Source organism: Camponotus floridanus, unplaced genomic scaffold (assembly GCF_003227725.1).
Source record: "Camponotus floridanus strain SB8 unplaced genomic scaffold, Cflo_v7.5 scaffold166, whole genome shotgun sequence".
In the NCBI taxonomy this organism is placed as follows: Eukaryota; Metazoa; Arthropoda; class Insecta; order Hymenoptera; family Formicidae; genus Camponotus; species Camponotus floridanus.
In genome coordinates, this window is record NW_020229288.1 from 314169 (window position 1) to 341050 (window position 26882).

Consider the following 26882-nt stretch of genomic DNA (forward strand, 5'->3'; position numbering starts at 1 on the left):
AACAATGGGAATTAAATAAACAAGAAACAATGACTTGGCAAAATAAAATAAAAGATATAGCAATTATTTACAGTTGGCAGTCGGTTGATCATGCATAAACTTTAAATTAAGATATAGAGACAGCAAACAATCGATAGGCTAAATAAAACACTAGATAAAGATAAAGTGAATGTTTAAACTAACTAAACGAATATACGATATAAATTACTATAAATCAAAAATTTGTTAATTTAACGATTACGGGAGGAGTATTAAATATAAAGTAACGATAGACTGATCTGAATCTTAAGGAAACAGAATTTATCAATAAGGAAATAAGTTAAATAGTAGGTAATTATAAAGTTTCTTTGAACATTGGGTATAACTTCGATTCGATTCCCATTATTATATATAGAGATCATAATAGATAATCCCACGTAGTCTCTTAAGGAATTCCTTGTTTATGAATGCTTGGTCATGATGAGCATATATACGGAATAAATCTGAAAGATACATTAAGTATCAACGGTTATATACGAAATCAAACAATGGGAAATTAAATAAACAAGAAACAATGACCTAGCAAAATAAAATAAAAGTATAGCTACCATTTATTGTCGGCAGTCGGTTGATTATGCATAAATTTTAAATCAAGATATAGAGATAGTAAATAATCAATATGCTAAATAAAGCACTAAGCACTAGATAAAGACAAATTGAATGTTCAAATTAACTAAACTATAATATATGATGCAAATTACTATAAATTTGAAAATCTGCCAATTCATTCATTAATTTAATAATTATTGGAGGAGTAGTAAATATAAAATAACGAATAGAATAGAATGTATCAATAATGTAATAAGGAAGATAAGTAATATAATAGGGGAAGAAATAGATAAATAGATAAATAAATATCTTTACTTAGGAATGTAATTATAAACTATAAATTGCTTTGAATAATGGGTATAACTCTGATTCTCATTACTGTATATAGAGATCATAATAAGATAATCCCACGTAGTTTAACCCTTTGTTTATGAATGCTTGGTCGTGGTGAGTTTATATAGGGCTAGAATCTGAAAAGATACATCAAAATATTAACGTTTATAAGTCATGGTATTAAATCATTAGAATAAATGTAAATGTAGAGTAAATAAGACGGGACTAAATGACTGCAACCAGGACAGAGGTAAGGATAACAAAATCCAAGAATAAGATTGTCGAGCAATGAATAAACAAAGAGAAAGTGTATTTACCTATATAAATGAGATAATAGAGTAGAGGCTATGAGCTATTCTCTTCATGTTCACGGTCAATGGCACGCAATCTGCAAGTAAAGACATAATATGGAAAACATAAAGAATATAATTACGCTAATTAATGATGACAGTGAAGGCCAAGCATGGATCATTTTCCCGTTTAGGATAGTAATATATAAAGAAAGACAGACCACGATTTGCAATTTGTGAAAAGAATAACATAATAGATAAGGAAATAATAGGATGAATTAAATTTAAAATGATTACCTGGATAAACACTGCTCATCAGTATAAAAGGGGCATTTCTCTTCTCTATCTTAGGATTATGTTTGGCACTTGATGGAAATACGCTGTCTGGAATAAACAACAAGTGATAAACAGTTATAATAGAGAAATAAATATAATAAATTAGAATAGAATAAATAATAAATAACTGCGGTAATAAAAGGGAAAAATAAGTAGATACTCCTTAGACAATGTATTGCTATAGTAGATGGTGAATAAGATACTCGGAAAATACAATAGAAAAAGCTAAATAGATCACTCGCGCTGATTGGTGGCGCCATGTTTCCCCTATATTGGCGTTAGCGTCACAACGTAATAATAATGTAATAACAATGATATTAAGTTTGGTTATTTAAAGAAAAGAGGGTTATTTAGGCACAATAAAATGTAATAATGTAATTTTTATATGGTCATTAAGTGGTAAGGAAATAATGCGTGATGATTGGCTGCGCCATTTTTACTATATTGGCGTTCAGACTGTACGGACAGCTGCCTTGACTCGGAGCGTGAAATTAGAAGGGAAAATAGGTATTGAAGGGGAAAGTGCTAAAGTGTTAAAATTATAGACGTAAAGTATAATATCTAACTAAAAACAATAAAGTGAACAGGAAATAAAGACATATATATACAGGTTTTTGAATGACAAGTCCAAGAGGGGAATATAACCTCGAAAGGGATACACGTATTAAAAGGGAAACTGCGTATTTGTTGCGGTGGATCCTAGCGACGGGAGCCGTGAACCAAACTAATGGGAAGAAGCTGTAAAGGGAATAGCTCAAAACGTACTAAAGAAATGGAAGTGACGTATACTTACCTGATGATTTTGTTTAGATGATGGATGGAATCCTGGACGCAGTTACGGGCCATTGAAACGATGGGCCGGGGTGTCTTCCTGTCCTCACGTCCCCCTGCAAAAGAAATAATAAATGAGAAGCACGATAAAATGAAGCTCCTAGGTGTATTACATGTGGTGGAAGAATAAGCTTCTGTTGACACGGAAAGGATATGGTGGAGGTTTAGATTGAGAACATAAAGATGCAGCTGCTGGAAAGACAATTATATATATATTGTAAATGATAACAGTAAATTTTGTATTGAGAAACTCATATAAATAAGGAGGTACATAAGTAATAGCAATGAAATAAAATTTGAATAAAGCCAATTAGATAGATAGTTAAGCAGTAATAACAGTTGGCAAAGACGACTTTAGTAAGATTGTCTTTCTAGTAAGATTGCGTATTGAATTATACACAAATGGTACAAAGAATCTTTGAGCGTGGTGAGTGTATGATAAAATTAATCAACTTTGTATCGTGTTTCTAATTAATGGACTTGGCTTTTAATATATATGATGTGTTAATCGATAATGTCAGAATAATAAAGGAAAGGATGAGGACCATTGGAGGTCCCCTGCATCGGAGGGAGATGAACTATATAAAAATGGAAACTGGAAGCTAATAATACAATATTATTATAATGTTAAAAAGAGCTGGGGAAGAATTTCAAACTAAAGATTAACTTTCTAAAGGAGATATTAGGTAGACACTGGAAATATTAAATATTAAATAATAAAGTAATACCTATTGATGGAGTTATCATTAATTCAGGGATTGTTGTGTCTTATATGTTACATGTTTTATATAGTTTTAAAGAAATTAGGGGAGGGTGACTAATAGGACATGATAACATAAATATAAATAATTAAATTAGTCAAAACTTAACACTGTACAACATGTTATTACTATAGATAAATCTGAATGGGAAAGATTAGATAAAATATATCTCTTTTCGATGCGTGGGAACGCACTAGATGAGAAATGATGTGTGTGTGTATGTGTGTGTATACGTATGTGTGTATATGAGTGTGTGTATGTATGTATGTAATTGTGTCTTATAATATGCAATACTGATAGAAGATATAATAAGGTCAAAATAGAAAAGGGAATACAAATGGATGTTTAATTTGACTAGAAGAAAGGAAGGGTGAATGTGTTTATATGCTTATTGCTCTCAATAGATTTTTGACTTACGGAAATATATATGATGGAATAATAATCCGTTGCGAAGTCTACAACCGTGACTGGAAATGGTTGGAAGCGATACTGCAGATAGAATAAAATGACATGCGAGAACGAGCCTATGATGGATGTTTAGGACATTAGTATGGTGGCACGAAGGATAAAGAAGACGAGAGGACGACGACTTTGCGGTCCACGATCTGCAATAAGAATACAATTAGTAGGAATGAAACTAATGTTTCCCCCCAGTTGATTGGTTATAGTTCAATATAATTAATATTTTTTTTTTTTTTTTTTTTTTTTTATTTATAGTTGTTTGTAAGTTACAACATAAATGGTTTACACCGATAGTTTTACTGGTAGAAAAGTAAGTATAATGAAGGAAAAAAAAAAAAAAAAAAAAAAAAAAAAAAAAAAAAAAAAAAAAAAAGATACAATCTCTTCGGGCTAAATTTGTAACTGAATATTAAATGAATGGCTGAATTATTTGCAATGATGGTAATTAGAGTAATAGGATAGGAGTAGAAACATTCAAATAATAAATAATTAGCGTGCTAACTTCTACCTTGAAGCAAATAGACTGATGTTTAGAAGATATTAGGAGATGATAAATAAAGATAGGTTTAATAAGAATGAGTCGATGCAAACCAATGGAGGGGAAACTGTAAATTATTGATTCGCCACACAATGTATAAGGATGGTAATTACAATTTCCTATAGATATTTACAAATTTAAAGATAATGTGAATAAAATACATACATGTATGAGTAGAAAGAATTATAAATGCAGAAATTGACTTTTCTTCTCAAGCTGAAATAGTATAAATTATACAATTCCAATGAATAAGGCACAAAATTAACTATAGATGAATAATTAATAATTATTAATAAAAACATGCGAATTTAATAATTTAAATCATTATTTTATGTAAAGGGAGAGTGTGTAGAAGGTCAGATATTAATATTAAATGAAACATCTAGTGTAAAATATGGAATGAGGATATGTCAATTGCGTGTCAAATTGACTCATTAATTTATGGTAAATATTGGCCAAGAATGAGGCTCTTAACTTATTTTAACTTAAGTGAAACAAGCTCATACGTATTAAAATTTGAGGGCGATTGGAGCGCATCGACTTAATTAATAACTAATTTATTTACAACTAATTTACTCATGATTCTAAAATAAAAAAAAGTGTTAACTAATAATAATACTATTATATATAGGTACATATGGAAAATGGGAAACAAGAGTATACAATACGAAAGGGATACTCATACCAGGAAACACCAGTTAAATGAAGTATTCATATTCAAGAGAAATACCGAAGGACTAACCTCAATACATCGCAACGGAGCAAAGCGCAGCGGAGCAATAACCCGTCGGATACAGTAGTCTACTGAAATATAAATATAGATCATAGATATAGGGAATGAAACTAGTCAAAGGATTTCGCCAGTGGAGCATTGAATGATCGAATAATTAAACTAGATAATTAATTAATTAATAAAATCAATTAAACTGGAATACGTATGATTACACATTTGCTTACAGATATATAAGAGCTATAGGAGCCCCTATCTGAGTTAATGACACAATTAATATCTTAACTGAAATATTATAACTTAAGGATAAGTAATACGGCAGACTGCAATTTTACAAATATATTAGTAATTTAGATAAGTTTAACAGTTATACCATGTATGCTGGCGAGATACTTGGACTGGTATAGAGTGCGTGAATCGATTACGATTTAAATAAATAATACATATTGCGATCCTCATAAATTATAAAGAGCATAGACTCTGCGCAAGAAAGTAGGGAGCGGCGTATTGAAATACAAATATAGATATATGGAATGAAACTGGTTGAAGGATTTCGCCAGAGGCTTGTAAGACGGTTTCAAATAATTGAATAATTAAATTAAGCGATTAATTAATAATAACAAAATTAATAAAACTGAAATATATATAATTATATATTGGTTTGTAGACATATAAAGCTATAAGAGCTGCTAATCGAGCTTAATACAACTAAATTAATATAATTCAAGGATAGGTAGTATGATAGAAGTATATTATTACAATTATATTAGTCTTTAAATGAGATTAACGGTTAATGAATATGTTAACACTACTTTATACTACATATGCGCTGGCGAGATGCTTGGACGAGTATAGAATGCGTGAAACTGACCATGGGTCAAGTAAATAATAGATATTGCGATCCCTATAAATCACAAAGTGCACAGACCATGCGTAAGGTCGGTGTAATTAGCGGGGGAGTGTCGAGCCATCCCGGAGGTAAATGAAAAGTGGTGTAAAATAGAAAATAAATTAGATTATCTGGACAGTTAGATTATGATAAATTATAATTAAAGATAGATATGAGAAGTTATAAATAAAGATTGCAAAGGAATTGAATAAGTAATCAAACAATTAAATAATAGTAGTAGTAAAAAGATAATTAAAGTAAGAATAATTACACTATCAAATGGAAAGATAAAACAGATGCCCCGGGACGGCTGGGCGATGGCTCACAATCACAATGATATTGATACTCTCTGTTGATGAGATGATTGATTCGATGATAATAAGAGGCTATATTAAAATACACTGACTATTTTGGGTGGGAATGTAACATGGAAATAGACAGCTATAAGGAGGATATGCGCAATGACGAGTTGTTTATTCGGGGAATGATTGGATTAGAGAGAGGTGATCTGTCTCTTCTCGAATAATAAATCGTGAACTGACAAGTGATAATGGCTCGGAGGAAAAACGGACGGGAAGCTGGAATGGAATAACTACGGGACTCTAGGACGCTAGATGGCTGCGAGGGAAATCAAGGATAGTTTGGAAGGATATTAGATAAGAAATCAATTATTGAAAAGAAATTAAATACTTACCAATAATCTGAAATAGTTAAATGAATTAAGAAGTAAGTAGCCTAGTACGGCAGCGCTAATCTTCATTAATAAGGAAATATCAAACGACTACTAGCGTACATTGCGAAAATAGGGATGTGGATTCCCGAAGAGTTTTAAAGCATCAGTATTACCTAGAGGTTAGAGATAAATTTTAGTAAATTAAAATTAATGTGGAATAAATTAGATTAATTTAAATAAAATATATAAGTGGTATGGAAGTCTATGGAAGTCAATGAAATAAGTGGAAAAGGAGAAACCTGCATACAAAGTCAACTAATAAACAAGACACAAAGAAGTCTATAGGGCTGGGCGGCCCCGCGCCCTCCTCGAATCACCGAGATGACCTACTCGTGAAAAACTTGGCCTAGGAGAAGGCTACTCCGAAAATAAACCAATTAAAAATTCTAATGATGCTAAGTACAAATAAAAAAGAAAACTTACCTCCCCAGGGAGTTCGGATCCCCAGGGGACGGCGTGGGGAGGGTTCGCAACCCTTGATGGGTGTGAGCCCCGCCCGACCTGCGTCGAAATCCGGCGAGGGGCGATCCACGGTGTTGGGGGCGAGCGCCGTGGTGGATTTGGCTATCGCTGCTGGTGAAGAAGAATTTGAAAAGAAAACAAAAAGAGACGAATATTATAATGTTGGAGATAAAGTGGGAGGAACGTTAGGAGATAATGGAAATAAGAACGAACCTGAAGAGGATAAAACAGGAATTGATCTCGATGTGGGACAATTATGTGATCTATCAATGGAGGAATTAAATAAACGCACCAACCAGGCAATTGAGGAATTCGATTGTGGTAGGGTAAAGGACCTCGTGGCGGAGATATCCCGTAGAGCCCTTCTTCCTGATCCTGGAATAGCAAGCGCAAGGGCAAGTAATTTACAACTGAGGATAAGAATCAGATCATTGGAGCAAGAAGTTATAAACTTGAAAGAGGAAATTAAAAAATGCGTAAGCGCAGGAAACAAAAGCAAAAAAGGAAGGGTGTCCGGGAGCGATCTCGAGCGAGACCAAACCCCGTTCTTGGAGGGTGAGGAGTCATGTATGGACTGGACAACGATGGATATAGGAAGCAGGCAGGGTCCTATACAGAACTATGAGTTGAGTCAAGTCGTGCCGGAGGTGACAAAGCGAGTGGTGGCAGCAGTAGACGTCACCCTGGCGAGATTCGTGGAAAGACTGATTCCTCTCGAGCACGCGGTTAATAGACTAATGGAAAATAAAAATATGGAAGGCGAAAGAAATAGGCCAAGTGGCAACACACAAGACAATAATAGAAGAGGAAAAAAGAGGAGGGCGGAGGAAATTATGTCGCCAATTCCTCCTCCCCCTCCTCCTCAATTAAACAAGGAGAAGCAAATCGGAAGGAGCAGAGCGCACCTTACACCAGTGGACGTGGGCATCCCAGAAATAGGAGGGAAAAGAAATATGCTGCAGAACGAAGAACGCAGTATCAGAAGCGAATATCCCAGAATGAGAGAGCCTAGCGCAATTATAGTAATCAGAATCAAGAAGGATTCTGAAATAAGTTATCAGAGACTTATGACTGAGTTAAGGAAAAACATCAACCCGGAAGCAGAATTGGGCATTAAGAAGCTGAGCGTCCATAAAGCAATGAGCGGCTGCAGAATCGTAAGAATAACGGGCGAAGATGCGGAACGGCAAGCGGATCGATTAATCGACAGAATGAAATTGAGTGCTAAAGAATACGGGGACCAAGTATCGATCGATAAACCCGGCCTCGGGGGCAAAAACCAAATGCATTTCGAGGCCGGGGGCTCGGACGATACTCTAACGGAAGACGAGGTCAAAAAACAAATAATTGAGGGTATAGAGAGAAAAGAGGATGAATTTAAATTTTATAAATTCTCATATACCCCGAGAGGATGGAGGCTGAGATTTAGCTGTACAAAGAATGCAGGTAATAGACTGCTCAATAAAGGATACGTGAAGATTGGATGGTCCAGAGTGGCGATTAGAATGCTACCTAAGGCAAAAACAAGGTGCTACAAATGCCTCAAGACGGGTCATACTGCCAACAATTGCAGGGAAGAGACAGATCGCGGGCGCAGATGTTTTAATTGTGGAAATAATGGGCACAACGCCGACCGATGCGCGATGGAAGCGGGATGTCCGCTTTGTCGCGATCTGGAACTCGAAAGTGCACATAAGCTAGGAAATTTTAAATGCGCATATCCTTCATTCCCCACGAGGGGAGAAATAGCTAATAGCAATAGATACGGTAGCAACTTTACGGTTAACTTTGAAGGGGGGGCGTTCGATGGTCGGAGATCGTACGCGGGACCCGTTAGGAGAGGACTAAGTGAGTCGGATAGTTATCACTATTACTATGACTGACAAAATAAATTTGTTAGACAATGCGGTACCCGGGACCTCCGGGGTCTTATGCGGGAGGGATGAAAATCCGTTGAGCACTTTAAATACCTTAAGCAATGAAAGTAGCGATGGAAGGGAAAGTGTATCCGGTAATCCGGAAGATTGCAACGACGAGGGAAAAGACGCAACTGAGAAAGGAGGGGAGGAATTGTACCCGGAAAGGAAAAATGAGGACTGGACCGACAAGAAATTATGCGAAACTGAGGATATCTGGGGAACACTAGGACCCCCCATAGATGAATATAAGATGAATAACGATGATGAATCGAATAAGGAAGTAGTAAATGATAATAGTAAGATGGAAATAGAACAAGAACGCATAGGGAAGCGGAAAAAACAGCCTTCCCCTATAGATAACAGAGAGGATGTAAACAGAGACGACAGCGAGGATAATATAAGACCGGTCAAGAGAGCCAGTGTCAAATCTAAAATTGACACAAGCCTACCCATATACAGAATTGATTCGAGTAGTGAAGAGGAAGAGACATCGGATGTAGAATTCACCGGGATAGAATTTATCGGACCGGATGAGGGAAAGAGAATTAAAACGACTAAAAAGCCAAAAAGAAGGATGACGGAACCGCTAGATATGAGTATTAAAGAAATAACGGAAATTAGTGATTATGGAAATTACGAAGGCATGTCGGCACCTGGAGTAGGTTCAATGGCAATAGAATGGCTAAATGACATAGATCTAATCCGCAAGAAGTGCGGTAATATACAAGGTAGATTATCAGGACATATAAAGGATAGAGTCATAGGTATTAAGGAGATAATTAGAAGTCTCATTCGGAAGGCCGACTGCAAAGGTGATCCTTCCTTTTTAAGAGTGAGAAATATAGAGCTGATGGCTGACCTAAAAGCATTAAAGAATGAGAACGAGAGTAGGAAAAAAGAGACAGAAATCCTGAGGAGAACCGTAGAGGACCTCAAAAAGGAGATAGCGGGATTAAGAAGAGACAAGGAGAGAAGCAGCAAGAAGGACGGGGGATACGAAGGTAGAATAATAAAGGGCGTGGAGTACGACTCCTCGACTCCCGCGGGAAATACACAGCGGAACGAATGGCGAGACAAGTGGAGACACGACATCACCTCGAGTAAACTAAATACCCCGAGACAAGGGAAAGGTAAAAATGGAAATGAGACAGAAGACGGAAACGAACAAATAAAGACAGAAACTAAGGGAATAGCCAAAGAAGAGAGAGCCCGACGGATTAATATAGCGAGAAGAGACACAGGGAAACACCCCGAAGGACAGAGATACTGCGAGGAGGAAAGAATGGGAAAACATTCAATACGAGACTTTACAGTAGAGAGCCCGGAGAGAAACGATTACACGGATAAACCACTTCCGAAAAGGGAGCTGAGGATTAAGCCTAAAATTATAGTAAAAGAAAATATACAAATACGTCCACCTTATAACGAGAGAGAAGAGAAAGAGTCAATGAGTAGGAGGACGGAAAATGTGGGAAGTTATATCGGAGCCGTAAGCAATGGAGAAACGGGCCAGAAAGGAACATGGGAAACGGTCACGCGAAGAAGGAATACGATAGTCGTAACAAGAAACGAAGAGAATAAAGAATACAGAAATTATAACGGAGGAAGACCGATTGAAAAGAGGGTCAGAAGGCGTCCCCCAAAAACAGTAGCGGTAGTAATCAAAGGGGAGGAAGGCTTCTCTTATGCGGATGCTCTTAAACAAGCCAGAACGGAGATATCTCTCAAAGAAATCGGGATAGGCACAACAAAGATTAGGAAAGCAATGAACGGTGGAATAATAATAGAAATTCCCGGTGTGGAAAACAAAGATAAAGCCAATATTCTCGCGCAAAAACTCAAGCAGATACTTCCGAAGGAAACTAAAATCACGAGGCCATCTATTAAGGGTGAGCTTAGAGTGATTGGATTCGATGAATCGGTAAAGGCAGAGGAGATCAAAGAAATCATCACGGAAATAGGAGAGTGCGAATACAACGAGATCAGCGTAAGCGATATAAGACCAATGAGAAGCGGGTTATTTATGACGTGGGTTCGTTGCCCACTAGTTGCAGCGGTAAAATTAGCGAACAATGGTAAGCTTAAAATAGGATGGTCAATAGTGAGAGTCGAACTCCTCGAAGCTAGGCCCAAGCAATGCTACAAATGCTGGGAATTCGGGCACACGAGAGGGGTTTGTAAGTCTGAAATTGACAGAAGCTCCTTATGCTTCAAATGTGGTAGAGCGGACCACTCGTACAGGGAGTGCAAAAATGAATTATACTGCGCCCTATGCGCTCAGGAAGGAATCGAAGCCAATCATAGGATCGGATCTCTCAGATGTAAAGTAAGAAAGAAACACAGCAATAAAGCGAGCAAACCGGGACTTAGTAAAACGCAACACAGAAATGCACAAACGGAACGGAGGTCCGCCGCCAGAACACATAATGGAAGTACGGATAGTACAAATTAACTTAAATCATTGCCAAACGGCACAAGACTTGTTGGCACAGTGGATAAACGAGGAAAGAATTGCTATATGTTTTATACAGGAACCGTGGCGGGAAGTAAGATCCGGCTGGTGTTCAAGCAAAAATGGAAAGGCAGCCCTATGGTGGAACAGGAAATATCTCACAGATCCGTGTGCACAAGTTTATAAAGGGGAATATACTATAGCTATCGAAAACAAGCATATTACGTACGTATCTTGTTACTGCTCTCCAAACGTAAGCATTATACGATTTGAAGAAATGCTGAATGAAATAACGGAAATACTACGAGGCTCACACGCAGTGGTTATCGGCGGAGACTTCAACGCTAAATCAGAAATGTGGTACTCCGAATATACCGACAGAAGAGGGGAAATTACGGAAGAATGGGCTGCGATGCATGATCTTAGAATTATTAACTCGGGATCTGTTCCTACATGCGTACGTCCGCAAGGAACCTCTATTATAGATTTAACATGGGTCACCCCCGATATAGTAAATAAAATTTCTGGGTGGGAAGTTCTTGAAAATAACGTTAGCTATTCAGACCATAGATATATTAGATTCAATATCAATATTGGTAATAAAAATAACGGACAGCCGAGAGGCCGACAGACTAAACTGCTTAGGGCTTGGAATAAAAAAAGTTTCGACAGCGACAAATTCGAGGCGACCCTTGAATGGTTATGTGCGGAGGAGAACCCACCGGAAAGCGCGGCCGAGGCATGTCGAAGTATAGACTCGATCATCAAGCAAGCCTGCGACGCGGCGATGACAAGAATTAAACACAGGGATGGTGCAGTTAAATCAGTATACTGGTGGAATGATGACATTTGTGAAGTCCGCAGGGCATGTATTAAATGGTATAGAAAATGGAAAAGGGAAACTCGTAAAAATAACGTAGAGATCGCAAACGACGCGCAAAGAAAATATCGGGATAATAAGAAAGAACTCAGAAAGCTTATTCGTAAAAGCAAGAAAAGCGCCTGGCAAGAATTGATACTAACGATAGATAGAGACCCCTGGGGGAGGCCGTACAAAATAGTAATGAATAAACTAAAAGGAGGCACTCCGCCACTGACGGAAACCCTCAAGAGTGAAACACTCGATAATACGCTGAGTAAACTATTCCCTAGAGCCACCTCAGGCCCGAGACAAGCACCATTAAACGTTGAACAGATCCATTGGGACGAAGAGGATAATATTACGTACCTGGAAATCTATAGAATAATTAAGAAGGGGAAGATGAAAAATAATACGGCCCCGGGTCCGGATGGAGTAAAATCCTTATACTGGAAAAGAGTTAATGGAATCATGATGAACATGCTGGCTAACTGCCTAACCATGTGTCTTAGAGAAAGTATTTTTCCGGAACAATGGAAAATTGCACATCTAGTCCTATTGCCCAAGGGACAGATCTGTATTGAGCAACCAAAAGTTAGACCGATCTGTCTATTAAATGAAATTGGTAAAATTTTCGAGAAGGTGCTGGTTTGCAGAATAGCGAGCTGGATGGATAATAATCCGGAATCCGCGTTAACTGCAAATCAGTTCGGTTTTTGCAAAGGCAAGTCGACAATAGACGCACTGACAGAAGTTAAAAAATTTATTGAATCTACACTAAGAAATGATGGAGTGGCTCTTGCAGTAAGCCTTGATATCGCGAACGCCTTTAACTCGTTGCAATGGGAAGACATCAGGCGCGCGTTAAGAGAGAAAAGAATCCCGGAGTATATTTGTCGGGTGATTGACAATTATTTATCAAACAGGTATATTGAATATCCGTCAGTACGGGGAGCGGTTCGTCGAACTATGAAGGCTGGTGTCCCTCAAGGCTCGGTACTGGGTCCATTACTATGGAATATTACATACGACCAAGTGCTGAGAGTGGCGACTGAAGAGGGCTGTCGTATCCTGGGATACGCAGATGACACGCTTGTTCTGGTTGCAGCGGAGGATGCGGATGCGGCTAGGATGAGAGCCGAACTGCAGACGGCCTTGACGATAAGAAAGATTAAGACGCTGAGTCTCAAAGTTGCGGCTGAAAAAACAGAAATCGTAGTGTTCAGAAAGAAAAAGAGCCCAGAAGTGGAAATCAGTCTGGAAGTAGAAGATAAGCGTATCTGCTCTAAACAGGAAATGAAGTATCTCGGTATAATTATGGATAGCGAGCTGAATTTTATTAAACACCTCAAGTATACACAGGAAAAAGTCAATAGGATAAATGGAGCTCTGTGTGGAATTATGCCGAACCTGAGAGGACCGGACGAAACCAGAAGAAAATTGTATGCGAATGTGGTTACGTCCATAGTGATGTACGGAGCGCCTATATGGGCCGAGGAAACCACTAGGAAAAGAGAAACGCTGAAGATACTGCGATGTATGCAGAAGAGAATAGCGCTCAGGGTTATTTCGGCATACCGCACGGTGTCATATGATGCGGTAACTATTATCGCAAGAATGCCGCCGTACCACTTAACAGCGATGATGAGACGTAGAATTTATCAGAGAATTGTTAATGCTAAACTCGATAACATATGGGATAAGGACACGGAAAAACATATACTCACGGAGGAGAATACAAGAATGAGGGAGGATTGGAAACTATTCTCGGAAAGAACACAGGCTGCTGGAAAGCTCACCAGGGATATTATATTGCCGGTGTGGGACAGGTGGTTAGATAGGAAGCATGGTAGTGTAAACTTTAGAATAACACAGGCCTTAACCGGCCATGGCGTTTTTAATTACTTTCTACATAAAATTAACAAGACGGAAACTAACACATGCCGACATTGCGAAGGTCGTAATACGGATACGGTTCATCATACAGTACAGGAGTGTACCGCTTGGGCAACGGAAAGAGAAGAACTTGCAAGACAATTGAGGATCAGGGATACCGGAGAACTGACGCTGGCGAACATAGTAAGGAAAATGGTTGAATCAGAGGAGAACTGGCGGGCGGCAAATCAATATATTAACGGAGTTATAACTAAAAAAGAGGAGGAAGAGAGGACTAGACAGCGGGAAGAAGGAAGGAACGCGCGGAACCGGGACAGTGATCGCAATCGCGATCATTAAAGTAATTAAGAAGAATTAATTATTAAATATATCGAACGTAACAATGCGCGAAAACACGAATATACAGTAATGAAATAACTGAAACAAACGAATACATAAATTTACACTATGGAAGGTTTGATATTTGAAACTACAGTAAATAAGATATAACGATAACGGACGGCATTGATAAGGCGTAACTAACTAACTATAATTAGTATAATAATATGACACAATTTATGAATAAGACACAGATGGCGAAGAACGACTAAAATGTGTAGATATGAGAGTTATAAAAAATTAAATTAAATAGAATAGTAATGAATAGTACAGTATTAAAAGCATAAATAATTAAAATAAATAGAACTGTAAAACCGTAAATTAAATAAAATAAAATAAATAAATAAATAGAATAGTAATTAATAGTACAGCATTAAATAGTATAAATTAAATAAGTAGAATCGTAAAACTATTGTATAAGTATGTAAGGAGTATATGTAAAATAGCATAATCAATTCGCTGGGATAGGGTGGCGAAATGTCCGGACAACGATCAAGTAACAAATTCTAAATGAATGTACTAAATACGGAAATATTAAAGTAGCAATAACTAATTATAGGTATTAATGACTGAAATAAATGGAATAAAGGGACATATAAGTCTCAATATATGTATGTATATGTATGTAGGTGCATATATGTATATATATAAAATGATTGATACGAAATAATTATAGTAAATAAACGTATAGCAATGATGAATGGCAATTAAATAGACAAAGAAGATATCGCCGCATGAAAGAGGGGTTTTTGCCTTAATAAATAAATAGAATAGTAACTAATAGTACTGCATTAAATAGTATAAATTAAATTAGTAGAATCGTAAAACTATTGTATAAGTATGTAAGGAGTATATGTAAAATAGCATAATCAATTCGCTGGGATAGGGTGGCGAAATGTCCGGACAACGATCAAGTAACGAATTCTAAATGAATGTACTAAATACCGAAATATTAAAGTAGCAATAACTAATTATAGGTATTAATGACTGAAATGAATGGAATAAAGGGACATATAAGTCTCAATATATGTATGTATACGTATGTGGGTGCATATATGTATATATATAAAATGATTGATACGAAATAATTATAGTTAATAAACGTATAGCAATGATGAATGGCAACTGAAGGCATAATTATAATAATTCAGCATAAATAGGCAAAGAAGATATCGCCGCATGAAAGAGGGGTTTTTGCCTTAATAAATAAATAGAATAGTAATTAATAGTACAGCAGAAAATAGTATAAACTAAATTAGTAGAATCGTAAAACTATTGTATAGGTATGTAAGGAGTATATATGTAAAATAGCATAATCAATTCACTGGGATAGGATGGCGAAATGTCCGGATAACGATCAAGTAATGAATTCTAATGAATGTACTAAACACCGAATTATTAAATTAGCAATAACTAATTATAGGTATTAGTGACCGAAATAAATAAATGGAATAAAAGGACATATAAGTCTCAATATATGTATGTATATGTATGTAGGTTTATATATGTATATACATAGAATGATTGATACGAAATAATTATAGTAAATGAACGTATAGCAAGGATGAATGGCAACTGAAGGCATAATCATAATAATTTAACATAAATAGGCAAAGAAGATATCGCCGTATGAAAGAGGGGAAGACGACTTATAACATGCGACTATATATATAAGCAAATAAATAGAATGGTAACGAATGGAATATAACTGAATGGGCTATATAAGTTAAGTTAAGTAAAATAAATTAAATAAATAAGGTAGATGGTAATCGTAAGGCCTAATATAGGATATAAGGAAAGCGTACGATAGAAACATGAAACATTTAACATTTAACATTTCACATTTCACATTTCTCTCTTTATATATATATGTTTAAATCGTAGTAATATTAATAATAATAATAATAACAAAAAACGAATGAGAAGACAGTGGTGTTAATAAGAAGTGAGCGAACGATCATGGTTATAAGTTAACAACAAATGATGTGGACCGATTAAGATGTAAATTGATAATAATAATAAACTGATATGAATCACTCTGGCTGCGGGTGGGGGGGTCGCGCGTTAGGTGATTAATTAATTAATAAATCGAACTTTTTTCCCTTTTCCCTCGCGACCTCCTCCGCAGCTCGGGGACGTGTTTTTTCCCTGTTGTTGTATATAATTATTCCTGTTCTCCTGCTGTTCTGGGCGATGGGCGGGGGTGGGTCCGGGTGGGTGTCTCGGTGCGCGCGGTTCTCCCCCCCTCTCCTTGGGATCTGGAGAGGGTGGCGGGGTAGAGTCGACTTTTTCTTTTTCTTCTCTTTTCTCTTTTTCCCGGGCCTTATAGTCATCGGCCGTCGGGCTTCGTTTCGCGCGCCCGCGTACGTCAAATAGCGTACGTGGTGGGTTGCGGGGACGGGACCGTTCGATCTGTTCGATTTGATCTTTGATCTTATTTCGTCTACTGGATTTAGAGATCGGTTTTACGCGCCGCGGCATCCGCCGGCTCGGTTTGCTGATTCCGTTGTTCGGAGCATGGTACTGAACTTAGAGTAAAAATAGTTAAGGTGAGGTCGAAGCAGAGGGAGGGAGTCGCGGATACCAGGCCGATGAGGGGGTGGCGCGTCTTCCTGCACACACTCGGTGTGACATACGAAGAATATAACAACATACATGTATACGGACAGCGCATGCAGGTATATGCAACAAAACAATCTACAAGCTACACAAACTATAAACCATAAGCATATGAATAAACATAAATCTATTAGCCTAAAAACAAATGTATCAATAGTGTTCGTAGTAGTATACGAATAAATCGTAACGCGGGAAATGATAACAGTACAACAACAATAATAATAAGAGTTAAAGACTCACACAACAGTAGCAGATACACAAGCACATCCACACACGCACTCATACATGCATAAAACAGGAGGAATATTTGTCGGAAACAAGAGAAAATACAGCATGAGCAGCGAAATAAACAATCGCGCACACACAAACACAATCAGCAGCACACCAAAACATTAGAAAACCAGCAGAGAGAAGCGGCACGCTGTGCGTGATAATCTCGGCCCGTGCCTGGTAGCATGTGGAAACAATTCCTGGGCATGGGCGACAACGAGAAACCAGCGGATACGAGGGGTTTTAGCCGGTAGGCCTTGCTGCGTGGGGGGAGCGTCCAGCATTTGTTGGCGCGCCTACGCGTGGCGGGGAGAGCCCGGCACTACCCGCCGGGCGCTGGCCGATCGGTAAACGATCTCGGTCTGCCCGGTGAGGTGTCCATCAGGTGGATTTCCCCTCGAGAAAAAAAAAAAAAAAAAAAAAAAAAAAAAAAAAAAAAAAGACTTGGCTAGCTCTGGCTAGGTCAGGCTAGACTTGGCTAGCTCTGGCTAGGTCAGGCTAGACTTGGCTAGCTCTGGCTAGGTCAGGCTAGGCTCTCCTCCGATGGTGCGCCACCTTGTCGTGGTGGAGGAGCTCCCCTCTTCCTTCGGGTTGAGGGGTCTAAGAGCGCACCATTGCACTTCCTCGTGGTGTTCGTCGCGGTGGTGGCGGGTGAAAGCGAAAACGAAAGCGGCCCTCGGGCCGTGAGTAGTGAGTATGAGAGTAGCCCAAAGCCGCCGCGCGGACATCACGAGAAGGGGGGTTGCGCTCCCTCCGGGCTTTATGGCCTGATGCGCATAGGGGAAGGAAAACCCTGACTCCAAACCCGGCACAATGGGGCTGTTACGGGTGGAAGAACACCCAGCCCATTCTTTCTTCCTACCCATCCTATACCTCCCATCCTTCTCCTCGACCGATTGTCCCAAGGTCTCCAACTCTACCTTCTTCGGGGTGGCGCCCGCTTTCAAATAGCACGGTACCCGGCTTTGGGTGCAGATGGAGCCCAGCGACTCCATAGAGACGAGGTCTGCTGCCGCGGGCCAGTCTCGTTCGCTGGAAGGGGTTGGCGGCCCTGACTTCAATCGCCCAGTGGCACGGCACTGCAGGGGGAGCCTAGCTCTCCGCCCGTGACTTGAACGGATGCTCCCGTGGGATGAGGTGGCGGATCGGCGGGTGCTCCCGCCGTGAAGCGTCCCTCAGTGGGGAAAAAATGGGAACCGGCCGGGACCCTCGCCCGAAGGACTGGTTGGGTGACTTAGTCACCTGCCGGGCCAGAGGCGGGGATAATCTCGGTGGCGGTGTCCCCCGTGTGTGAATGGTGTGTGTATGTGTGAGTGTGTGTGTGGGTGGAGTTCGGGTCTCTCCTCGGAGAGACGCGGAAATCCACCATCTTTTTAGCCACCGGGCAGTAGAGTCTTCGGGTCGCGGCTTGTTTTCAAGAGGGTTGGTGCCTCACCCTCCGGAAAAATCGGAGGCATATTCATTTCGAGTCTCGGGAACCGTCGAGTGGAGCAGTCCTTATGTCAAGTAAAGGGTATTGTGTTTACGATACCTGGAGGCTGACATACCGCAAGCGAAGGGTCCGCCTTCCCCTCGCTTTAAATAAAAAATCCGGAGGCGGGGACACGGGAAGGAGCCGGCGTCGCACGTCGGCAACAGGGGGACTGCCCACCCTTGTATAAAAAATCGAAGGCAGCCGGGTGCAGTGGTGACTTCCGTCGCGAAGCACGATAGTGTTTCCCGATGGAAACAACACAGCACAAAACCGTCTCCACGTGGAGGCGGAGCTTCTTTCGGGTAGGAAAGCCCATCTTCCGCTCTTCAAGCGGGAAGTGAGGTTGAGGGGTGGTGCATCACCCTCCGGAAAACCGGATGCACATTTAATTTGAGTCACGTGTGCCCGTATGGCGTGGTCATGTTGGATGATGGGTTCCTGTGGAAGACCCACTTGAATCCACCGGTCAACATACCGCAAGCGGGGGTCCGCCTCCCCTCGCTTTAAATAAAAAACGCGGAGGCGGGGACACGGGTTAAGAGTCGGCGTTGCACGTCGGCGACAGGGGGCCTGCCCACCCCTGTATAAATAAACGTAGGCAGCCGGGTGCGGTAATGTCTCGATCGAGACAATGATGTCTCGATTGGGACATTGCTGCACAAACCGCCTCTGCCGGGAGGCGATTTTAGAAACTTCGGGTAGGTTACCCACCTCTGCGGCGAAAGCGGGAGGTGGGACGAGGGGTAGTGCATCACCCTCCGGAAAACCGGATGCACACTTGCTTCGAGTCACGGTTGCCGTCGAGTGGCGAGGCATGTCAGGTGACGGGTCACTAACCCCGAGGCTGACATATCTCAACAAGGGTCTGGATTCCCCCTGGGTAAAAGACGGATGCAGGGACACGGGAAGGGTCGATGAGGGTGAGGGGAGCATCGAAACCTCCGTTAAGGTTCCTGGCTCACTTGGGTCCTGGGGTTCCCATTCGGATAGAGTCGGTGGGACCATGGAACTTCGGTTCCTGGGCTCAGGTGGGTCACAGGGTTTCCATTCGGATAGGGTCGGTGGAACCCGGGGGAGCTGAGGCGGACAGATGCTCCCGAGCCTTTCATCCACAGAGTGGGGTACGCCTTCCCCCATCTTTGAAAAATACGGAGGCGTTCGGTGCTGGTTGTATCTACGATGAGATCAACTTAGCGTTTTTTGTTTTCGTTGTAGCTCTTTTTGTTGCGGGTAGGATACCCACCTTCGCGGCGAAAGCGGGAGGTGAGGTGAGGGTTGTGCATCACCCTCCGGAAATCCGGATGCACATTTACTTCGAGTCGCGTGGGCCAACAGGAGTCTGCATTCCTCCTATCTAATAACGCGGATGCAGGGACACGGGAAGGGTCGATGAGGGTGAGGGGAGCATCGAAACCTCCGCTAAGGTTCCTGGCTCACTTGGGTCCTGAGGTTCCCATTCGGATAGGGTCGGTGGGACCAGGGAACTTCGGTTCCTGGGCTCAAGTGGGTCACAAGGTTTTCATTCGGATAGGGTCGGTGGAACCCGGGGGAGCTGAGGCGGACAGATGCTCCCGAGCCTTTCATCCACAGAGTGGGGTGCGCCTTCCCCAGCTTTGAAAAACTCGAAGGCGTCCGGTGCTGGTTGATCTGCGATGAGATCAATTCAGCGTTTTTTGTTTTCGTTAGTTCTAAGTTAGTTTAAGTTAATTTTAAGTTAGTTTTAAGTTAATTTTAAGTTAGTTTTAAGCTAATACTATTTTACTTTTCAGGTTAGCTCGCGTCGGGTAGAAGGTGTGTCGAGGGTTTGTGCATCACCCTCCGGAAAAATCGGATGCACGCTTATTTCGAGTCACGGATGCCGTCGAGTGGCGCGGTCATGTCAAGTGACGGGTCCATTGGTCCCCGAGGCTGACATGGCTGCAACAGGAGTCTGCATTCCTCCTGTATAAAAAGGCGGATGCAGGGACACGGGAAGGGTCGATGAGGGTGAGGGGACCACTGTAATGGTCTGCTGGTGTCCCTTTAGTGCTTTGCTGGGTCCGTAGGACCTTCCATTCGGATAGGGTCGGTGGAATCGGGGAACTTCGGTTCTTGGCCTCAGCGGGTACTTGGGTGCTCATACGGATAGGGTCGGTGGGACCCGGGAACATCAGTAGACTTGGGTGATCCCAAGCCTTTCATCCACAAGGTGGGGTATGCCTTCCTCCAGCCGGAAAACGCGGAGGCATCCGGTGCCGAGGTGTATCTACAATGCGATCACCTCGGTCAAATGGTTAGTGCCTGAACGGGCGGTGTGCCGGCCTAGCGATCGAGCGGGACCGTCGATCAAACGCCGGGAAGGGCATCGCCCCGGTAGTAGTCGACGAGATACTTCTCTGCCGATTCTGCCTAGGTGAGTGGGCCCCTCCATTAAATGAGGGGAGCTCGGTCGAGAGGAAGGCACATCTCTCAACACAAGAGTCTACCTAGTGGGGGCCTGTCTTACCCCACTCTAAAACAAGCGAAGGCACACGCGAATCATCTGGGTCCCCCTGGGTGGCTGGACACCTGGGGGGACACCACCAGTGGTGGTCCCCCGGCAGAGGGGGAATAAAAACTAGTGGGCAGGGTGGCCGACGTGCGTGGTCTCCGAGGGGACCCGTAGCGATCCGGACCCTGTTTTCGGCCCTCTTTGAAGGGTGCACTCCTCCGATTGCAGGCCACCTTGACGTGGTGGAGGGGCTTAGCCGCCCCCCGGTCTCCGGGCCCATCGGGCCCCCCACTTCGACACCTAGGTGTCGGGGGGGCCCGGTGGGTCTCTCGGGCCCCCACCTCGACACTTTCGTGTCGGGGGGGCCCGGGGACCGGGGGACGGTGACCAAGAGCCTGCATTGCACTTCCCTCCCCGGAAGGGGAGGAAGGGGGGTTGCGCTCCCTCCGGGCACTTTGGCCTGATGCGCATAGGGGTAGGCGGCCCTGACTGCAATCGCCCGGGTTGAGGATCCCGTTAAGGGTGGAAAAACACCCCAATCCTCTTGTATCCCCTGTTCTTGCTCCTATCCCCAGACATCCTTTCTCTGGTTCTCTCACCCATCCTAACCTTACTTCCTTTTTCCTTCCCTTGGACCTCGGATCTCCAATTCCTGGTGTGTGTATGTGTGTGTGAATGTATGAATGGTGCATCTGGCGCATGTGTTTCCATCCTTACCTTCATCCTTTTCCTACCCATTATCCCACGAACCCCCTCTTCTCTTCTAGGGTGGCTCCCTTCTATCCAATAGCCAAATTAAGAAAACATCATGGACCGAGACAAAGAAGAGATCACGTTTACGGCCGCAGCGGGCTTCGGATCCCGCAGCGGACGGCACGAGGGGGGTGTGGACCCTGCTCCCCTCGGGTCGTCATCCCTCGAAGGGCCAACCACCGGTTTGTCAGCGGGGCCGGTGCAGAATGTTGCGTCCGCTGTGCTACCGTCATTTCCACCTTCCCAAGAAGGACAGCGCTTTACCAGCGCTCCTATGGAAGAGATTTTTCAGCCTACAGATAAGCTTGATTATGCTGAAAGGGAAGAGCGATCTACGGACACTTTGTCCGATAAGCTAATAAATAGGCCCCGCTCTGTGGATATAGAAGATCAGGAACCTACGGGCTCCATGGACTACGATAGTGAGCCTATGTCTAGTGATGATGAGGTTATTTCCGTAAGATCAACAAGGTCAAATAGATCTACTAAATCAGATAGATCTACGCGATTAACGGATAAAGCTACAAAAAGAAAGAGAAACGACTCGGAAGAACGAGCCGTCCCTGAAAAGAAAACGAATATAAGAAAATCTTCAGATTCTGTAAAGAAGAAGCATATAAGGAAATCCTCAGATTCCGTCGAAGTGGATAACGATAACGATGACGTTACCTGTGTGTCCAACACGAATCGCAAGTTAAAGAAACCATCTGCTCCTGTCCTATCCTTAGAAGAACTTCACGGTTTAACGATCGAAGACATTAAGGATCTAGGCAATACTTGGATTGAGGACGTAGAGAAGATGAGAATCAAAAGCAAAAACATTAATGGCGTTGTTAGTGGCGTGATAAACCACAGACTGATGAGCCTACAAAATCTACTACAGTGTATAGTGGAGAAGGCGACTAATACTGGTGATCCCTACTATCATGAAAGGAAGGCTAGAGAGGCAAACAACAAGCTTAAGCTGGAGAAAGCTGAAATAGAAAGGCTAAAGAAAGAGCTTGCTCAAAAAGAAATAAGAATACAGAAATTAGAAGACAGTTATGATGAAATAGAACAGAAGTTATGGAGAGCTGAGAGAGGCTTAGACGGAGAGCAGCTCACGAGCATCAGCCCTGCGCACCTCGAGACACATAAAATCGAGGGAGAACCCACATTGGCTCCATCTACGACTCGACATGATCTTCCAGATCTCAAGGACTTCCCAGCGCTGAGACCTCGCCTGCAAGGGACACATAAAAATCTAGATGACAATACTTACCTGGCTGCTCCCGAAATTGTAGATCCTGGATCTTCTGAAGGCTCGGCTGCCCGTCCCCCCGGCCCTGATGATCCTCCTTCGACGGTGGCCTCTTTGTGTTCTGTGGATGATAGTCCGGTATCTGTAACAGAAAGGAAAGATAAAGATTATACACGTACAAAAGAGATAGATCAGAAAATCAAGATATTGCTTAAAGAAAAGAAAGAATTACTCAGGAAGAAAAAACCGGACTCTAAGGAGATCACAATGACCCCTAAATCAGACTCACAGTCAAGATTACAGCCTGTTCGGGGAAAACCCGTGGTCATCTCGAATATCCAGCTGGTTCCTCCAAGAGATCGGGATAACATACCACGAAGCATGAATACGCAGGAAAAGGAAGAATGGAAAACGGTCGTAAGCAAGAAAAACAGCGCTGCAACGAAGAAAGATAAGAAAGGAGAGAGGAAAACACCTCCATCCCTTAACGCAAATAACGAGCCTGCTCGTAGAAGAAAGCCACCTCGTACGGCAGCTGTAACTATCAAAGTGAAAGATGAGTCTATATCTTATGCTGAGATAATAAAGAAGGCGCGCGGTGAGATCTCTCTTAGCGAACTCCAAATCGAAAACCAGCGCATAAGAAAAGGAATAAATGGCAGTATTATTATCGAAATTGCTGGTCAAGATAGTCAGCAGAAGGCTGACACTTTGGCTCAGAAGTTAACTACTGTTCTGGAAAAGGAGGCAAAAATCTCCCGACCCACTATTAAGGCAGAACTGAAAATTTCCGGTCTAGACGACTCTGTCACGTCTACTGAAATAGAGTTCGAGGTTGCTGAGGCTGGCGGATGTTCTGCTGGTGATGTCAGGTCTAGCGAGATTCGTTGGATGAGAAACGGCCTCGGCACTGCATGGATAAGATGTCCTTTAGAGGCAGCAAATAAGATCAATGAAAAAGGAAAGTTGAAAATAGGATGGACGATTGCAAAAGTCGAGCTACTTAAAAAACGACCGCTCCAATGTTTCAAATGTTGGGCCTTTGGTCATATAGGCTTCTCTTGTACATCAACAGTTAACAGACAGGGGTATTGCTACTTCTGTGGTAACTCGGGACATACGTCAAGAACATGTAAAGCAGAAAGTCCCGACTGTCTACTATGTAAGGAAAAGAATCTAAAATCAAATCACAGATTAGGTTCTGCAACATGTAGTGCATTAAAGGATTTAGTGCAAAATAAGCCGATCCCAAGAACGAAGCTACTATCTAAAGGCAAGATTACAACAAAGCCAGAGCGGAGGCTGGCTGAAACAAATATGGAGGTCGATGATGCAGCCGTTTAAGTTGATTCAATGCAACTTGAACCACAGCTGGGGAGCTCACAACCTTCTCCAGCAACATGTCCGTGAACAGGATTGCCTGTTTGCTCTTGTGTCAGAGCCAGTCTGCATACCGGAGAACGATTGGTATGGTAGTATCGACAAAAATGCAGCCATTCACTGGAGAGGCAGAGAAGTTAAACATCGATGTAAACTCCTTTTTAAAGGCAACAGACATGTGGCTATGCAGTACGGCGATCTCGCGATCTTCTCATGTTATATATCTCCAAACTGCAGTTTACCCGAGCTCGAGGAATTCATCGACGAGGTAGATACGGACATTAAAAGATGCAACACTCGACATATTTTATTGGGTGGCGACTTTAACGCGAAGTCGGTCTACTGGGGCTGCTCAACCACAGATAGGCGTGGAGAATGTGTCGAGAACTGGGCAGTCAACTCGGGTTTGACTCTTTTAAATGTTGGCCAAACCCCCACATGCGTCAGATCCCAGGGTGACTCGATTGTCGATTTAACCTGGTCAACACCAGAATTTGCACGGTGGGTTACTTCCTGGAAAGTAGATACGGACACTCTGACGCTTTCAGATCACAGATATCTGGTTTTGAAAGTTAAAGGTTCCACTAACAAAGACAGAACTACAGCTAGAATTGTGTATCCGAAATGGAGTCACAAAAATATAGATACAGAACTCCTTGTAGAAGCAATAGAATTGGAATGCTCAAAGTGGATTGATCCGGAAAACGGTCATGTTGCAGCCGTTAAATTGAAAGAGCTAATGACTACAGTATCTGATCTGGCTATGAAAAGAGTTCGCAAACCAAGAAAGAAAAGACAGGCTCATTGGTGGTCGGCTTCTTTGGAAGAGAAAAGGAAAGAGTGCATTGCTTACCGGCGAAGATGGTCCAGAGCAAAAGGAAAAAAGAATCTTACAGATATTGTATCCCTACGAATCGAATATAAAAAGAAGAGAAAAGAATTGAGTCAGGCCATCTTCAAGGCGAAAGAAGACTCCTGGACAATCTTACTGCGAGAATTAAATAATGATCCATGGGGATTGGCATATAGAATCGTCCTCAGCAGGCTTAGAATGTCATCCTCTGCGTTGACAGAGATTCTTGATCCTGGAGTTCTAGACGAGCTGATTCATGGTCTCTTCCCTACGGATAATAATAGACAAAGAGTGGCATTCCTTGAGATCCCAGATTGGAACGACGAGTGGGACATCACTTCTGCAGAAGTTCATCAAGTTCTGATAAAAAGAATGAGCACTAACGCTGCTCCTGGCCCTGACGGCATAAGCAACAAGATATGGAAGCTAATACCTAACTCCTTAATCAATTTGATAGCTAGCATACTTACCGGTTGTCTCCGTGCTGGTGTATTTCCGGACGTGTGGAAGACTGCGAGACTTGTTCTGATCCCGAAAGACCCATCTAATATGGAAGATGTCCCCAAAGCACGTCCGATCTGCCTACTCGATGAAATCGGCAAGTCATTCGAGAGAATTATCCTGAGAAGGATAGAAGCGTGGATGCAGGACAAAGAAGGAATCCTATCCCAAAATCAATTTGGCTTCCGCCGAAATAGGTCCACTACGGACGCCTTGAAGATGGTGACTGATTTGATTGAGTCCGAAATCTCTACGGGAGGAGTCGCAATTGTGGTTAGCGTCGACATCAAAAACGCTTTCAATAGTCTCCCGTGGACACAGATCAGAGAGACATTGTTTCTTAGGAAATTCCCTAGATACTTGAGAAGAATCCTACACGCGTACTTATCCAATAGAACGGTAGAATTCGCGACACAAGATGGATCCGTCAGGAAAATAATAGTAAGTACGGGCGTCCCTCAGGGTTCGGTAATCGGCCCATATCTCTGGAATGTGTCATATGATAAAGTCTTGAGAGTCGATAAACTGGCAGGTACTGAGGTTGTCTGCTACGCCGATGATACCTTGGTCATCGCCCTAGCAGACAGCTTCGAGGATGCAAAGACCAAAGCATGTATTGTCTTGGAGAGAGTCTTGCAACGAATAGAGGATATGGGTCTAACAGTTGCCCTAAATAAAACAGAAGCGGCAGCCTTTTGGAGAAAGCAAAGCAAGAGCCCTCTGGGGAAAAATGCTAAAATGACAATAAATGGCACAGATATTCCGATCAAAGAGAAAATCAAGTATCTAGGAATAGTCTTAGATAGGAAATTAAACTACGAAGAACACTTTAAATACGCTTCAGAAAAAGCTATGAAAGTTAGTA

At 41.9% G+C, this 26882-nt stretch overlaps 2 long non-coding RNA genes across 5 annotated transcripts; one reads left to right on the forward strand and one right to left on the reverse strand.

Moving 5' to 3' along the window:
• Positions 1-279: 279 nt before the first annotated feature.
• On the reverse strand, positions 280-5468 carry LOC105250517. 4 transcript variants are annotated; one of them, XR_002192522.1, is made up of 8 exons: positions 5243-5468; positions 4882-4943; positions 3557-3744; positions 2341-2434; positions 1509-1595; positions 1239-1309; positions 968-1058; positions 280-482 (listed from the first exon to the last, which is right to left on the reverse strand). It is a non-coding gene; the product is annotated as an uncharacterized LOC105250517 (long non-coding RNA). The 4 variants fall into 4 exon arrangements; XR_002192521.1 differs by adding an exon at positions 4305-4355 and having other exon boundaries at positions 4882-5468; XR_002192520.1 differs by having other exon boundaries at positions 4882-5468.
• On the forward strand, positions 1898-2448 carry LOC105250516. The gene is made up of 3 exons (XR_889131.3): positions 1898-2094; positions 2158-2287; positions 2358-2448. It is a non-coding gene; the product is annotated as an uncharacterized LOC105250516 (long non-coding RNA).
• Positions 5469-26882: the final 21414 nt, after the last annotated feature.